A 14,153-nucleotide genomic window follows, 5' to 3' on the forward strand; every position below is an offset into this window, starting at 1 on the left:
GTTCTAGGATGGGTGACCCCGTGGGAAGTCCTCGTGTTGCACTCCTTTTTGCGCCCCGAGCGGCCAAAACCTCTCCCGTCGACCTCCGAGGCGATGGTTTTGGGCCTCGGAATTTGCCATGACCGCTACGCAGTCAGTCTCGTGGGGCTCGGAGAGAGCTTTCCGGAATGGGGCCGCAATAGCGATTCCGAGTTCGTTCGAGAAAGTCCCGATTGTTTCGGCGCGCGCTTGCCGTGTCCGGTACGCGGTCGGCCTCGTGGGCATCGGAGGGATCCGACAATGGCGATTCCGAGATCGTTCGAGAGGTTTCGGGGCTCCGGTCGTCGATGCGCCGTCCGCGACGTGCACAAAGGCGAGGGACGACGCACACAAAACGAGTGCGATCATACCAGCACCGGATCCCATCAGAACTCCGAAGTTAAGCGTGCTTGGGCGAGAGTAGTACTAGGATGGGTGACCCCTTGGGAAGTCCTCGTGTTGCACTCCTTTTTGCGCCCCGAGCGGCCAAAAGACTTACTTAAAACTCTCTTTAAAGCTTTTCAATTTTTCGAGCATTATGGCCAACAATAAATATGTCATTAACATATATATAGCAGGAGAATAATGAAATCATCATCTAAAAATTTCTTCATAAAACATACAATGACCAGACATGGTTCTAGGATGGGTGACCCCGTGGGAAGTCCTCGTGTTGCACTCCTTTTTGCGCCCCGAGCGGCCAAAACCTCTCCCGTCGAACTCCGAGGCGATGGTTTTGGGCCTCGGAATTTGCCATGACCGCTACGCAGTCAGTCTCGTGGGGCTCGGAGAGAGCTTTCCGGAATGGGGCCGCAATAGCGATTCCGAGTTCGTTCGAGAAAGTCCCGATGGTTTCGGCGCGCGCTTGCCGTGTCCGGTACGCGGTCGGCCTCGTGGGCATCGGAGGGATCCGACAATGGCGATTCCGAGATCGTTCGAGAGGTTTCGGGGCTCCGGTCGTCGATGCGCCTTCCGCGACGTGCACAAAGGCGAGGGACGACGCACACAAAACGAGTGCGATCATACCAGCACCGGATCCCATCAGAACTCCGAAGTTAAGCGTGCTTGGGCGAGAGTAGTACTAGGATGGGTGACCCCCTGGGAAGTCCTCGTGTTGCACTCCTTTTTGCGCCCCGAGCGGCCAAAAGACTTACTTGAAACTCTCTTTTAAGCTTTTCAATTTTTCCAGCATTATGGCCAACAATAAATATGTCATTAACATATATATAGCAGGAGAATAATGAAATCATCATCTAAAAATTTCTTCATAAAACATACAATGACCAGACATGGTTCTAGGATGGGTGACCCCGTGGGAAGTCCTCGTGTTGCACTCCTTTTTGCGCCCCGAGCGGCCAAAACCTCTCCCGTCGACCTCCGAGGTGATGGTTTTGGGCCTCGGAATTTGCCATGACCGCTACGCAGTCAGTCTCGTGGGGCTCGGAGAGAGCTTTCCGGAATGGGGCCGCAATAGCGATTCCGAGTTCGTTCGAGAAAGTCCCGATGGTTTCGGCACGCGCTTGCCGTGTCCGGTACGCGGTCGGCCTCGTGGGCATCGGAGGGATCCGACAATGGCGATTCCGAGATCGTTCGAGAGGTTTCGGGGCTCCGGTCGTCGATGCGCCGTCCGCGACGTGCACAAAGGCGAGGGACGACGCACACAAAACGAGTGCGATCATACCAGCACCGGATCCCATCAGAACTCTGAAGTTAAGCGTGCTTGGGCGAGAGTAGAACTAGGATGGGTGACCCCCTGGGAAGTCCTCGTGTTGCACTCCTTTTTGCGCCCCGAGCGGCCAAAAGACTTACTTGAAACTCTCTTTTAAGCTTTTCAATTTTTCCAGCATTATGGCCAACAATAAATATGTCATTAACATATATTTAGCAGGAGAATAATGAAATCATCATCTAAAAATTTCTTCATAAAACATACAATGACCAGACATGGTTCTAGGATGGGTGACCCCGTGGGAAGTCCTCGTGTTGCACTCCTTTTTGCGCCCCGAGCGGCCAAAACCTCTCCCGTCGACCTCCGAGGCGATGGTTTTGGGCCTCGGAATTTGCCATGACCGCTACGCAGTCAGTCTCGTGGGGCTCGGAGAGAGCTTTCCGGAATGGGGCCGCAATAGCGATTCCGAGTTCGTTCGAGAAAGTCCCGATGGTTTCGGCACGCGCTTGCCGTGTCCGGTACGCGGTCGGCCTCGTGGGCATCGGAGGGATCCGACAATGGCGATTCCGAGATCGTTCGAGAGGTTTCGGGGCTCCGGTCGTCGATGCGCCGTCCGCGACGTGCACAAAGGCGAGGGACGACGCACACAAAACGAGTGCGATCATACCAGCACCGGATCCCATCAGAACTCCGAAGTTAAGCGTGCTTGGGCGAGAGTAGAACTAGGATGGGTGACCCCCTGGGAAGTCCTCGTGTTGCACTCCTTTTTGCGCCCCGAGCGGCCAAAAGACTTACTTGAAACTCTCTTTTAAGCTTTTCAATTTTTCCAGCATTATGGCCAACAATAAATATGTCATTAACATATATATAGCAGTAGAATAATGAAATCATCATCTAAAAATTTCTTCATAAAACATACAATGACCAGACATGGTTCTAGGATGGGTGACCCCCTGGGAAGTCCTCGTGTTGCACTCCTTTTTGCGCCCTGAGCGGCCAAAACCTCTCCCGTCGACCTCCGAGGCGATGGTTTTGGGCCTCGGAATTTGCCGTGACCGCTACGCTGTCAGTCTCGTGGGGCTCGGAGAGAGCTTTCCGGAATGGGGCCGCAATAGCAATTCCGAGTTCGTTCGAGAAAGTCCCGATGGTTTCGGCGCGCGCTTGCCGTGTCCGGTACGCGGTCGGCCTCGTGGGCATCGGAGGGATCCGACAATGGCGATTCCGAGATCGTTCGAGAGGTTTCGGGGCTCCGGTCGTCGATGCGCCGTCCGCGACGTGCACAAAGGCGAGGGACGACGCACACAAAACGAGTGCGATCATACCAGCACCGGATCCCATCAGAACTCCGAAGTTAAGCGTGCTTGGGCGAGAGTAGTACTAGGATGGGTGACCCCCTGGGAAGTCCTCGTGTTGCACTCCTTTTTGCGCCCCGAGCGGCCAAAAGACTTACTTAAAACTCTCTTTAAAGCTTTTCAATTTTTCGAGCATTATGGCCAACAATAAATATGTCATTAACATATATATAGCAGGAGAATAATGAAATCATCATCTAAAAATTTCTTCATAAAACATACAATGACCAGACATGGTTCTAGGATGGGTGACCCCCTGGGAAGTCCTCGTGTTGCACTCCTTTTTGCGCCCCGAGCGGCCAAAACCTCTCCCGTCGACCTCCGAGGCGATGGTTTTGGGCCTCGGAATTTGCCGTGACCGCTAAGCAGTCAGTCTCGTGGGGCTCGGAGAGAGCTTTCCGGAATGGGGCCGCAATAGCGATTCCGAGTTCGTTCGAGAAAGTCCCGATGGTTTCGGCGCGCGCTTGCCGTGTCCGGTACGCGGTAGACCTCGTGGGCATCGGATGGATCCGACAATGACGATTCCGAGATCATTCGAGAGGTTTCGGGGCTCCGGTCGTCGATGCGCCGTCCGCGACGTGCACAAAGGCGAGGGACGACGCACACAAAACGAGTGCGATCATACCAGCACCGGATCCCATCAGAACTCCTAAGTTAAGCGTGCTTGGGCGAGAGTAGTACTAGGATGGGTGACCCCCTGGGAAGTCCTCGTGTTGCACTCCTTTTTGCGCCCCGAGCGGCCAAAAGACTTACTTAAAACTCTCTTTTAAGCTTTTCAATTTTTCCAGCATTATGGTCAACAATAAATATGTCATTAACATATATATAGCAGGAGAATAATGAAATCATCATCTAAAAATTTCTTCATAAAACATACAATGACCAGACATGGTTCTAGGATGGGTGACCCCGTGGGAAGTCCTCGTGTTGCACTCCTTTTTGCGCCCCGAGCGGCCAAAACCTCTCCCGTCGACCTCCGAGGCGATGGTTTTGGGCCTCGGAATTTGCCATGACCGCTACGCAGTCAGTCTCGTGGGGCTCGGAGAGAGCTTTCCGGAATGGGGCCGCAATAGCGATTCCGAGTTCGTTCGAGAAAGTCCCGATTGTTTCGGCGCGCGCTTGCCGTGTCCGGTACGCGGTCGGCCTCGTGGGCATCGGAGGGATCCGACAATGGCGATTCCGAGATCGTTCGAGAGGTTTCGGGGCTCCGGTCGTCGATGCGCCGTCCGCGACGTGCACAAAGGCGAGGGACGACGCACACAAAACGAGTGCGATCATACCAGCACCGGATCCCATCAGAACTCCGAAGTTAAGCGTGCTTGGGCGAGAGTAGTACTAGGATGGGTGACCCCTTGGGAAGTCCTCGTGTTGCACTCCTTTTTGCGCCCCGAGCGGCCAAAAGACTTACTTAAAACTCTCTTTAAAGCTTTTCAATTTTTCGAGCATTATGGCCAACAATAAATATGTCATTAACATATATATAGCAGGAGAATAATGAAATCATCATCTAAAAATTTCTTCATAAAACATACAATGACCAGACATGGTTCTAGGATGGGTGACCCCGTGGGAAGTCCTCGTGTTGCACTCCTTTTTGCGCCCCGAGCGGCCAAAACCTCTCCCGTCGAACTCCGAGGCGATGGTTTTGGGCCTCGGAATTTGCCATGACCGCTACGCAGTCAGTCTCGTGGGGCTCGGAGAGAGCTTTCCGGAATGGGGCCGCAATAGCGATTCCGAGTTCGTTCGAGAAAGTCCCGATGGTTTCGGCGCGCGCTTGCCGTGTCCGGTACGCGGTCGGCCTCGTGGGCATCGGAGGGATCCGACAATGGCGATTCCGAGATCGTTCGAGAGGTTTCGGGGCTCCGGTCGTCGATGCGCCTTCCGCGACGTGCACAAAGGCGAGGGACGACGCACACAAAACGAGTGCGATCATACCAGCACCGGATCCCATCAGAACTCCGAAGTTAAACGTGCTTGGGCGAGAGTAGTACTAGGATGGGTGACCCCCTGGGAAGTCCTCGTGTTGCACTCCTTTTTGCGCCCCGAGCGGCCAAAAGACTTACTTGAAACTCTCTTTTAAGCTTTTCAATTTTTCCAGCATTATGGCCAACAATAAATATGTCATTAACATATATATAGCAGGAGAATAATGAAATCATCATCTAAAAATTTCTTCATAAAACATACAATGACCAGACATGGTTCTAGGATGGGTGACCCCGTGGGAAGTCCTCGTGTTGCACTCCTTTTTGCGCCCCGAGCGGCCAAAACCTCTCCCGTCGACCTCCGAGGCGATGGTTTTGGGCCTCGGAATTTGCCATGACCGCTACGCAGTCAGTCTCGTGGGGCTCGGAGAGAGCTTTCCGGAATGGGGCCGCAATAGCGATTCCGAGTTCGTTCGAGAAAGTCCCGATGGTTTCGGCACGCGCTTGCCGTGTCCGGTACGCGGTCGGCCTCGTGGGCATCGGAGGGATCCGACAATGGCGATTCCGAGATCGTTCGAGAGGTTTCGGGGCTCCGGTCGTCGATGCGCCGTCCGCGACGTGCACAAAGGCGAGGGACGACGCACACAAAACGAGTGCGATCATACCAGCACCGGATCCCATCAGAACTCTGAAGTTAAGCGTGCTTGGGCGAGAGTAGAACTAGGATGGGTGACCCCCTGGGAAGTCCTCGTGTTGCACTCCTTTTTGCGCCCCGAGCGGCCAAAAGACTTACTTGAAACTCTCTTTTAAGCTTTTCAATTTTTCCAGCATTATGGCCAACAATAAATATGTCATTAACATATATTTAGCAGGAGAATAATGAAATCATCATCTAAAAATTTCTTCATAAAACATACAATGACCAGACATGGTTCTAGGATGGGTGACCCCGTGGGAAGTCCTCGTGTTGCACTCCTTTTTGCGCCCCGAGCGGCCAAAACCTCTCCCGTCGACCTCCGAGGCGATGGTTTTGGGCCTCGGAATTTGCCATGACCGCTACGCAGTCAGTCTCGTGGGGCTCGGAGAGAGCTTTCCGGAATGGGGCCGCAATAGCGATTCCGAGTTCGTTCGAGAAAGTCCCGATGGTTTCGGCGCGCGCTTGCCGTGTCCGGTACGCGGTCGGCCTCGTGGGCATCGGAGGGATCCGACAATGGCGATTCCGAGATCGTTCGAGAGGTTTCGGGGCTCCGGTCGTCGATGCGCCGTCCGCGACGTGCACAAAGGCGAGGGACGACGCACACAAAACGAGTGCGATCATACCAGCACCGGATCCCATCAGAACTCCGAAGTTAAGCGTGCTTGGGCGAGAGTAGTACTAGGATGGGTGACCCCTTGGGAAGTCCTCGTGTTGCACTCCTTTTTGCGCCCCGAGCGGCCAAAAGACTTACTTAAAACTCTCTTTAAAGCTTTTCAATTTTTCGAGCATTATGGCCAACAATAAATATGTCATTAACATATATATAGCAGGAGAATAATGAAATCATCATCTAAAAATTTCTTCATAAAACATACAATGACCAGACATGGTTCTAGGATGGGTGACCCCGTGGGAAGTCCTCGTGTTGCACTCCTTTTTGCGCCCCGAGCGGCCAAAACCTCTCCCGTCGAACTCCGAGGCGATGGTTTTGGGCCTCGGAATTTGCCATGACCGCTACGCAGTCAGTCTCGTGGGGCTCGGAGAGAGCTTTCCGGAATGGGGCCGCAATAGCGATTCCGAGTTCGTTCGAGAAAGTCCCGATGGTTTCGGCGCGCGCTTGCCGTGTCCGGTACGCGGTCGGCCTCGTGGGCATCGGAGGGATCCCACAATGGCGATTCCGAGATCGTTCGAGAGGTTTCGGGGCTCCGGTCGTCGATGCGCCTTCCGCGACGTGCACAAAGGCGAGGGACGACGCACACAAAACGAGTGCGATCATACCAGCACCGGATCCCATCAGAACTCCGAAGTTAAGCGTGCTTGGGCGAGAGTAGTACTAGGATGGGTGACCCCCTGGGAAGTCCTCGTGTTGCACTCCTTTTTGCGCCCCGAGCGGCCAAAAGACTTACTTGAAACTCTCTTTTAAGCTTTTCAATTTTTCCAGCATTATGGCCAACAATAAATATGTCATTAACATATATATAGCAGGAGAATAATGAAATCATCATCTAAAAATTTCTTCATAAAACATACAATGACCAGACATGGTTCTAGGATGGGTGACCCCGTGGGAAGTCCTCGTGTTGCACTCCTTTTTGCGCCCCGAGCGGCCAAAACCTCTCCCGTCGACCTCCGAGGCGATGGTTTTGGGCCTCGGAATTTGCCATGACCGCTACGCAGTCAGTCTCGTGGGGCTCGGAGAGAGCTTTCCGGAATGGGGCCGCAATAGCGATTCCGAGTTCGTTCGAGAAAGTCCCGATGGTTTCGGCACGCGCTTCCCGTGTCCGGTACGCGGTCGGCCTCGTGGGCATCGGAGGGATCCGACAATGGCGATTCCGAGATCGTTCGAGAGGTTTCGGGGCTCCGGTCGTCGATGCGCCGTCCGCGACGTGCACAAAGGCGAGGGACGACGCACACAAAACGAGTGCGATCATACCAGCACCGGATCCCATCAGAACTCTGAAGTTAAGCGTGCTTGGGCGAGAGTAGAACTAGGATGGGTGACCCCCTGGGAAGTCCTCGTGTTGCACTCCTTTTTGCGCCCCGAGCGGCCAAAAGACTTACTTGAAACTCTCTTTTAAGCTTTTCAATTTTTCCAGCATTATGGCCAACAATAAATATGTCATTAACATATATTTAGCAGGAGAATAATGAAATCATCATCTAAAAATTTCTTCATAAAACATACAATGACCAGACATGGTTCTAGGATGGGTGACCCCGTGGGAAGTCCTCGTGTTGCACTCCTTTTTGCGCCCCGAGCGGCCAAAACCTCTCCCGTCGACCTCCGAGGCGATGGTTTTGGGCCTCGGAATTTGCCATGACCGCTACGCAGTCAGTCTCGTGGGGCTCGGAGAGAGCTTTCCGGAATGGGGCCGCAATAGCGATTCCGAGTTCGTTCGAGAAAGTCCCGATGGTTTCGGCACGCGCTTGCCGTGTCCGGTACGCGGTCGGCCTCGTGGGCATCGGAGGGATCCGACAATGGCGATTCCGAGATCGTTCGAGAGTTTTCGGGGCTCCGGTCGTCGATGCGCCGTCCGCGACGTGCACAAAGGCGAGGGACGACGCACACAAAACGAGTGCGATCATACCAGCACCGGATCCCATCAGAACTCTGAAGTTAAGCGTGCTTGGGCGAGAGTAGAACTAGGATGGGTGACCCCCTGGGAAGTCCTCGTGTTGCACTCCTTTTTGCGCCCCGAGCGGCCAAAAGACTTACTTGAAACTCTCTTTTAAGCTTTTCAATTTTTCCAGCATTATGGCCAACAATAAATATGTCATTAACATATATTTAGCAGGAGAATAATGAAATCATCATCTAAAAATTTCTTCATAAAACATACAATGACCAGACATGGTTCTAGGATGGGTGACCCCGTGGGAAGTCCTCGTGTTGCACTCCTTTTTGCGCCCCGAGCGGCCAAAACCTCTCCCGTCGACCTCCGAGGCGATGGTTTTGGGCCTCGGAATTTGCCATGACCGCTACGCAGTCAGTCTCGTGGGGCTCGGAGAGAGCTTTCCGGAATGGGGCCGCAATAGCGATTCCGAGTTCGTTCGAGAAAGTCCCGATGGTTTCGGCACGCGCTTGCCGTGTCCGGTACGCGGTCGGCCTCGTGGGCATCGGAGGGATCCGACAATGGCGATTCCGAGATCGTTCGAGAGGTTTCGGGGCTCCGGTCGTCGATGCGCCGTCCGCGACGTGCACAAAGGCGAGGGACGACGCACACAAAACGAGTGCGATCATACCAGCACCGGATCCCATCAGAACTCCGAAGTTAAGCGTGCTTGGGCGAGAGTAGAACTAGGATGGGTGACCCCCTGGGAAGTCCTCGTGTTGCACTCCTTTTTGCGCCCCGAGCGGCCAAAAGACTTACTTGAAACTCTCTTTTAAGCTTTTCAATTTTTCCAGCATTATGGCCAACAATAAATATGTCATTAACATATATATAGCAGGAGAATAATGAAATCATCATCTAAAAATTTTTTCATAAAACATACAATGACCAGACATGGTTCTAGGATGGGTGACCCCCTGGGAAGTCCTCGTGTTGCACTCCTTTTTGCGCCCTGAGCGGCCAAAACCTCTCCCGTCGACCTCCGAGGCGATGGTTTTGGGCCTCGGAATTTGCCGTGACCGCTACGCTGTCAGTCTCGTGGGGCTCGGAGAGAGCTTTCCGTAATGGGGCCGCAATAGCAATTCCGAGTTCGTTCGAGAAAGTCCCGATGGTTTCGGCGCGCGCTTGCCGTGTCCGGTACGCGGTCGGCCTCGTGGGCATCGGAGGGATCCGACAATGGCGATTCCGAGATCGTTCGAGAGGTTTCGGGGCTCCGGTCGTCGATGCGCCGTCCGCGACGTGCACAAAGGCGAGGGACGACGCACACAAAACGAGTGCGATCATACCAGCACCGGATCCCATCAGAACTCCGAAGTTAAGCGTGCTTGGGCGAGAGTAGTACTAGGATGGGTGACCCCCTGGGAAGTCCTCGTGTTACACTCCTTTTTGCGCCCCGAGCGGCCAAAAGACTTACTTAAAACTCTCTTTAAAGCTTTTCAATTTTTCGAGCATTATGGCCAACAATAAATATGTCATTAACATATATATAGCAGGAGAATAATGAAATCATCATCTAAAAATTTCTTCATAAAACATACAATGACCAGACATGGTTCTAGGATGGGTGACCCCCTGGGAAGTCCTCGTGTTGCACTCCTTTTTGCGCCCCTAGCGGCCAAAACCTCTCCCGTCGACCTCCGAGGCGATGGTTTTGGGCCTCGGAATTTGCCGTGACCGCTAAGCAGTCAGTCTCGTGGGGCTCGGAGAGAGCTTTCCGGAATGGGGCCGCAATAGCGATTCCGAGTTCGTTCGAGAAAGTCCCGATGGTTTCGGCGCGCGCTTGCCGTGTCCGGTACGCGGTAGACCTCGTGGGCATCGGATGGATCCGACAATGACGATTCCGAGATCATTCGAGAGGTTTCGGGGCTCCGGTCGTCGATGCGCCGTCCGCGACGTGCACAAAGGCGAGGGACGACGCACACAAAACGAGTGCGATCATACCAGCACCGGATCCCATCAGAACTCCTAAGTTAAGCGTGCTTGGGCGAGAGTAGTACTAGGATGGGTGACCCCCTGGGAAGTCCTCGTGTTGCACTCCTTTTTGCGCCCCGAGCGGCCAAAAGACTTACTTAAAACTCTCTTTTAAGCTTTTCAATTTTTCCAGCATTATGGCCAACAATAAATATGTCATTAACATATATATAGCAGGAGAATAATGAAATCATCATCTAAAAATTTCTTCATAAAACATACAATGACCAGACATGGTTCTAGGATGGGTGACCCCTTGGGAAGTCCTCGTGTTGCACTCCTTTTTGCGCCCCGAGCCGCCAAAACCTCTCCCGTCGACCTCCGAGGCGATGGTTTTGGGCCTCGGAATTTGCCGTGACCGCTACGCAGTCAGTCTCGTGGGGCTCGGAGAGAGCTTTCCGGAATGAGGCCGCAATAGCGACTCCGAGTTCGTTCGAGAAAGTCCCGATTGTTTCGGCGCGCGCTTGCCGTGTCCGGTACGCGGTCGGCCTCGTGGGCATCGGAGGGATCCGACAATGGCGATTCCGAGATCGTTCGAGAGGTTTCGGGGCTCCGGTCGTCGATGCGCCGTCCGCGACGTGCACAAAGGCGAGGGACGACGCACACAAAACGAGTGCGATCATACCAGCACCGGATCCCATCAGAACTCCGAAGTTAAGCGTGCTTGGGCGAGAGTAGTACTAGGATGGGTGACCCCCTGGGAAGTCCTCGTGTTGCACTCCTTTTTGCGCCCCGAGCGGCCAAAAGACTTACTTAAAACTCTCTTTAAAGCTTTTCAATTTTTCGAGCATTATGGCCAACAATAAATATGTCATTAACATATATATAGCAGGAGAATAATGAAATCATCATCTAAAAATTTCTTCATAAAACATACAATGACCAGACATGGTTCTAGGATGGGTGACCCCCTGGGAAGTCCTCGTGTTGCACTCCTTTTTGCGCCCCGAGCGGCCAAAACCTCTCCCGTCGACCTCCGAGGCGATGGTTTTGGGCCTCGGAATTTGCCGTGACCGCTAAGCAGTCAGTCTCGTGGGGCTCGGAGAGAGCTTTCCGGAATGGGGCCGCAATAGCAATTCCGAGTTCGTTCGAGAAAGTCCCGATGGTTTCGGCGCGCGCTTGCCGTGTCCGGTACGCGGTAGACCTCGTGGGCATCGGATGGATCCGACAATGACGATTCCGAGATCATTCGAGAGGTTTCGGGGCTCCGGTCGTCGATGCGCCGTCCGCGACGTGCACAAAGGCGAGGGACGACGCACACAAAACGAGTGCGATCATACCAGCACCGGATCCCATCAGAACTCCGAAGTTAAGCGTGCTTGGGCGAGAGTAGAACTAGGATGGGTGACCCCCTGGGAAGTCCTCGTGTTGCACTCCTTTTTGCGCCCCGAGCGGCCAAAAGACTTACTTGAAACTCTCTTTTAAGCTTTTCAATTTTTCCAGCATTATGGCCAACAATAAATATGTCATTAACATATATATAGCAGGAGAATAATGAAATCATCATCTAAAAATTTCTTCATAAAACATACAATGACCAGACATGGTTCTAGGATGGGTGACCCCCTGGGAAGTCCTCGTGTTGCACTCCTTTTTGCGCCCTGAGCGGCCAAAACCTCTCCCGTCGACCTCCGAGGCGATGGTTTTGGGCCTCGGAATTTGCCGTGACCGCTACGCTGTCAGTCTCGTGGGGCTCGGAGAGAGCTTTACGGAATGGGGCCGCAATAGCAATTCCGAGTTCGTTCGAGAAAGTCCCGATGGTTTCGGCGCGCGCTTGCCGTGTCCGGTACGCGGTCGGCCTCGTGGGCATCGGAGGGATCCGACAATGGCGATTCCGAGATCGTTCGAAAGGTTTCGGGGCTCCGGTCGTCGATGCGCCGTCCGCGACGTGCACAAAGGCGAGGGACGACGCACACAAAACGAGTGCGATCATACCAGCACCGGATCCCATCAGAACTCCGAAGTTAAGCGTGCTTGGGCGAGAGTAGTACTAGGATGGGTGACCCCCTGGGATGTCCTCGTGTTGCACTCCTTTTTGCGCCCCGAGCGGCCAAAAGACTTACTTAAAACTCTCTTTTAAGCTTTTCAATTTTTCCAGCATTATGGCCAACAATAAATATGTCATTAACATATATATAGCAGGAGAATAATGAAATCATCATCTAAAAATTGCTTCATAAAACATACAATGACCAGACATGGTTCTAGGATGGGTGACCCCCTGGGAAGTCCTCGTGTTGCACTCCTTTTTGTGCCCCGAGCGGCCAAAACCTCTCCCGTCGACCTCCGAGGCGATGGTTTTGGGCCTCGGAATTTGCCGTGACCGCTACGCAGTCAGTCTCGTGGGGCTCGGAGAGAGCTTTCCGGAATGGGGCCGCAATAGCGATTCCGAGTTCGTTCGAGAAAGTCCCGATGGTTTCGGCGCGCGCTTGCCGTGTCCGGTACGCGGTCGGCCTCGTGGGCATCGGAGGGATCCGACAATGGCGATTCCGAGATCGTTCGAGAGCTTTCGGGGCTCCGTTCGTCGATGCGCCGTCCGCGACGTGCACAAAGGCGAGGGACGACGCATACAAAACGAGTGCGATCATACAAGCACCGGATCCCATCAGAACTCCGAAGTTAAGCGTGCTTGGGCGAGAGTAGTACTAGGATGGGTGACCCCCTGGGAAGTCCTCGTGTTGCACTCCTTTTTGCGCCCCGAGCGGCCAAAAGACTTACTTAAAACTCTCTTTTAAGCTTTTCAATTTTTCCAGCATTATGGCCAACAATAAATATGTCATTAACATATATATAGCAGGAGAATAATGAAATCATCATCTAAAAATTTTTTCATAAAACATACAATGACCAGACATGGTTCTTGGATGGGTGACCCCCTGGGAAGTCCTCGTGTTGCACTCCTTTTTGCGCCCCGAGCGGCCAAAACCTCTCCCGTCGACCTCCAAGGCGATGGTTTTGGGCCTCGGAATTTGCCGTGACCGCTACGCTGTCAGTCTCGTGGGGCTCGGAGAGAGCTTTCCGGAATGGGGCCGCAATAGCGATTCCGAGTTCGTTCGAGAAAGTCCCGATGGTTTCGGCGCGCGCTTGCCGTGTCCGGTACGCGGTCGGCCTCGTGGGCATCGGAGGGATCCGACAATGGCGATTCCGAGATCGTTCGAGAGGTTTCGGGGCTCCGGTCGTCGATGCGCCGTTCGCGACGTGCACAAAGGCGAGGGACGACGCACACAAAACGGGTGCGATCATACCAGCACCGGATCCCATCAGAACTCCGAAGTTAAGCGTGCTTGGGCGAGAGTAGTACTAGGATGGGTGACCCCCTGGGAAGTCCTCGTGTTGCACTCCTTTTTGCGCCCCGAGCGGCCAAAAGACTTACTTAAAACTCTTTTTAAGCTTTTCAATTTTTCCAGCATTATGGCCAACAATAAATATGTCATTAACATATATATAGCAGGAGAATAATGAAATCATCATCTAAAAATTTTTTCATAAAACATACAATGACCAGACATGGTTCTTGGATGGGTGACCCCCTGGGAAGTCCTCGTGTTGCACTCCTTTTTGCGCCCCGAGCGGCCAAAAGACTTACTTAAAACTCTCTTTTAAGCTTTTCAATTTTTCCAGCATTATGGCCAACAATAAATATGTCATTAACATATATATAGCAGGAGAATAATGAAATCATCATCTAAAAATTTCTTCATAAAACATACAATGACCAGACATGGTTCTAGGATGGGTGACCCCCTGGGAAGTCCTCGTGTTGCACTCCTTTTTGCGCCCTGAGCGGCCAAAACCTCTCCCGTCGACCTCCGAGGCGATGGTTTTGGGCCTCGGAATTTGCCGTGACCGCTACGCAGTCAGTCTCGTGGGGCTCGGAGAGAGCTTTCCGGAATGGGGCCGCAATAGCGA

The 14,153-nt window shown here is 53.1% G+C and overlaps 21 pseudogenes; all 21 read left to right on the top strand.

Annotated features, from left to right (window-relative positions):
* The first annotated feature begins 375 nt into the window (after nt 1-375).
* LOC135591355 (5S ribosomal RNA) lies at nt 376-486 on the top strand (annotated as a pseudogene).
* A 544-nt stretch (nt 487-1,030) lies between these two features.
* Nucleotides 1,031-1,141, top strand: LOC135591239 (5S ribosomal RNA; annotated as a pseudogene).
* A 544-nt stretch (nt 1,142-1,685) lies between these two features.
* Nucleotides 1,686-1,796, top strand: LOC135591721 (5S ribosomal RNA; annotated as a pseudogene).
* A 544-nt stretch (nt 1,797-2,340) lies between these two features.
* On the top strand, nt 2,341-2,451 carry LOC135591665 (5S ribosomal RNA; annotated as a pseudogene).
* Nucleotides 2,452-2,995: 544 nt separating this feature from the next.
* Nucleotides 2,996-3,106, top strand: LOC135591240 (5S ribosomal RNA; annotated as a pseudogene).
* A 544-nt stretch (nt 3,107-3,650) lies between these two features.
* On the top strand, nt 3,651-3,761 carry LOC135591566 (5S ribosomal RNA; annotated as a pseudogene).
* Nucleotides 3,762-4,305: 544 nt separating this feature from the next.
* On the top strand, nt 4,306-4,416 carry LOC135591356 (5S ribosomal RNA; annotated as a pseudogene).
* Nucleotides 4,417-4,960: 544 nt separating this feature from the next.
* Nucleotides 4,961-5,071, top strand: LOC135591397 (5S ribosomal RNA; annotated as a pseudogene).
* Nucleotides 5,072-5,615: 544 nt separating this feature from the next.
* Nucleotides 5,616-5,726, top strand: LOC135591722 (5S ribosomal RNA; annotated as a pseudogene).
* Nucleotides 5,727-6,270: 544 nt separating this feature from the next.
* LOC135591357 (5S ribosomal RNA) lies at nt 6,271-6,381 on the top strand (annotated as a pseudogene).
* Nucleotides 6,382-6,925: 544 nt separating this feature from the next.
* Nucleotides 6,926-7,036, top strand: LOC135591241 (5S ribosomal RNA; annotated as a pseudogene).
* A 544-nt stretch (nt 7,037-7,580) lies between these two features.
* LOC135591723 (5S ribosomal RNA) lies at nt 7,581-7,691 on the top strand (annotated as a pseudogene).
* Nucleotides 7,692-8,235: 544 nt separating this feature from the next.
* Nucleotides 8,236-8,346, top strand: LOC135591724 (5S ribosomal RNA; annotated as a pseudogene).
* A 544-nt stretch (nt 8,347-8,890) lies between these two features.
* Nucleotides 8,891-9,001, top strand: LOC135591666 (5S ribosomal RNA; annotated as a pseudogene).
* Nucleotides 9,002-9,545: 544 nt separating this feature from the next.
* Nucleotides 9,546-9,656, top strand: LOC135591517 (5S ribosomal RNA; annotated as a pseudogene).
* Nucleotides 9,657-10,200: 544 nt separating this feature from the next.
* On the top strand, nt 10,201-10,311 carry LOC135591567 (5S ribosomal RNA; annotated as a pseudogene).
* Nucleotides 10,312-10,855: 544 nt separating this feature from the next.
* LOC135591242 (5S ribosomal RNA) lies at nt 10,856-10,966 on the top strand (annotated as a pseudogene).
* Nucleotides 10,967-11,510: 544 nt separating this feature from the next.
* On the top strand, nt 11,511-11,621 carry LOC135591668 (5S ribosomal RNA; annotated as a pseudogene).
* A 544-nt stretch (nt 11,622-12,165) lies between these two features.
* Nucleotides 12,166-12,276, top strand: LOC135591611 (5S ribosomal RNA; annotated as a pseudogene).
* Nucleotides 12,277-12,820: 544 nt separating this feature from the next.
* On the top strand, nt 12,821-12,931 carry LOC135591590 (5S ribosomal RNA; annotated as a pseudogene).
* Nucleotides 12,932-13,475: 544 nt separating this feature from the next.
* Nucleotides 13,476-13,586, top strand: LOC135591373 (5S ribosomal RNA; annotated as a pseudogene).
* The last annotated feature ends 567 nt before the right edge of the window (nt 13,587-14,153 follow it).

This window comes from Musa acuminata, chromosome BXJ1-8, assembly GCF_036884655.1.
Source record: "Musa acuminata AAA Group cultivar baxijiao chromosome BXJ1-8, Cavendish_Baxijiao_AAA, whole genome shotgun sequence".
Classification (NCBI taxonomy): domain Eukaryota; kingdom Viridiplantae; phylum Streptophyta; class Magnoliopsida; order Zingiberales; family Musaceae; genus Musa; species Musa acuminata.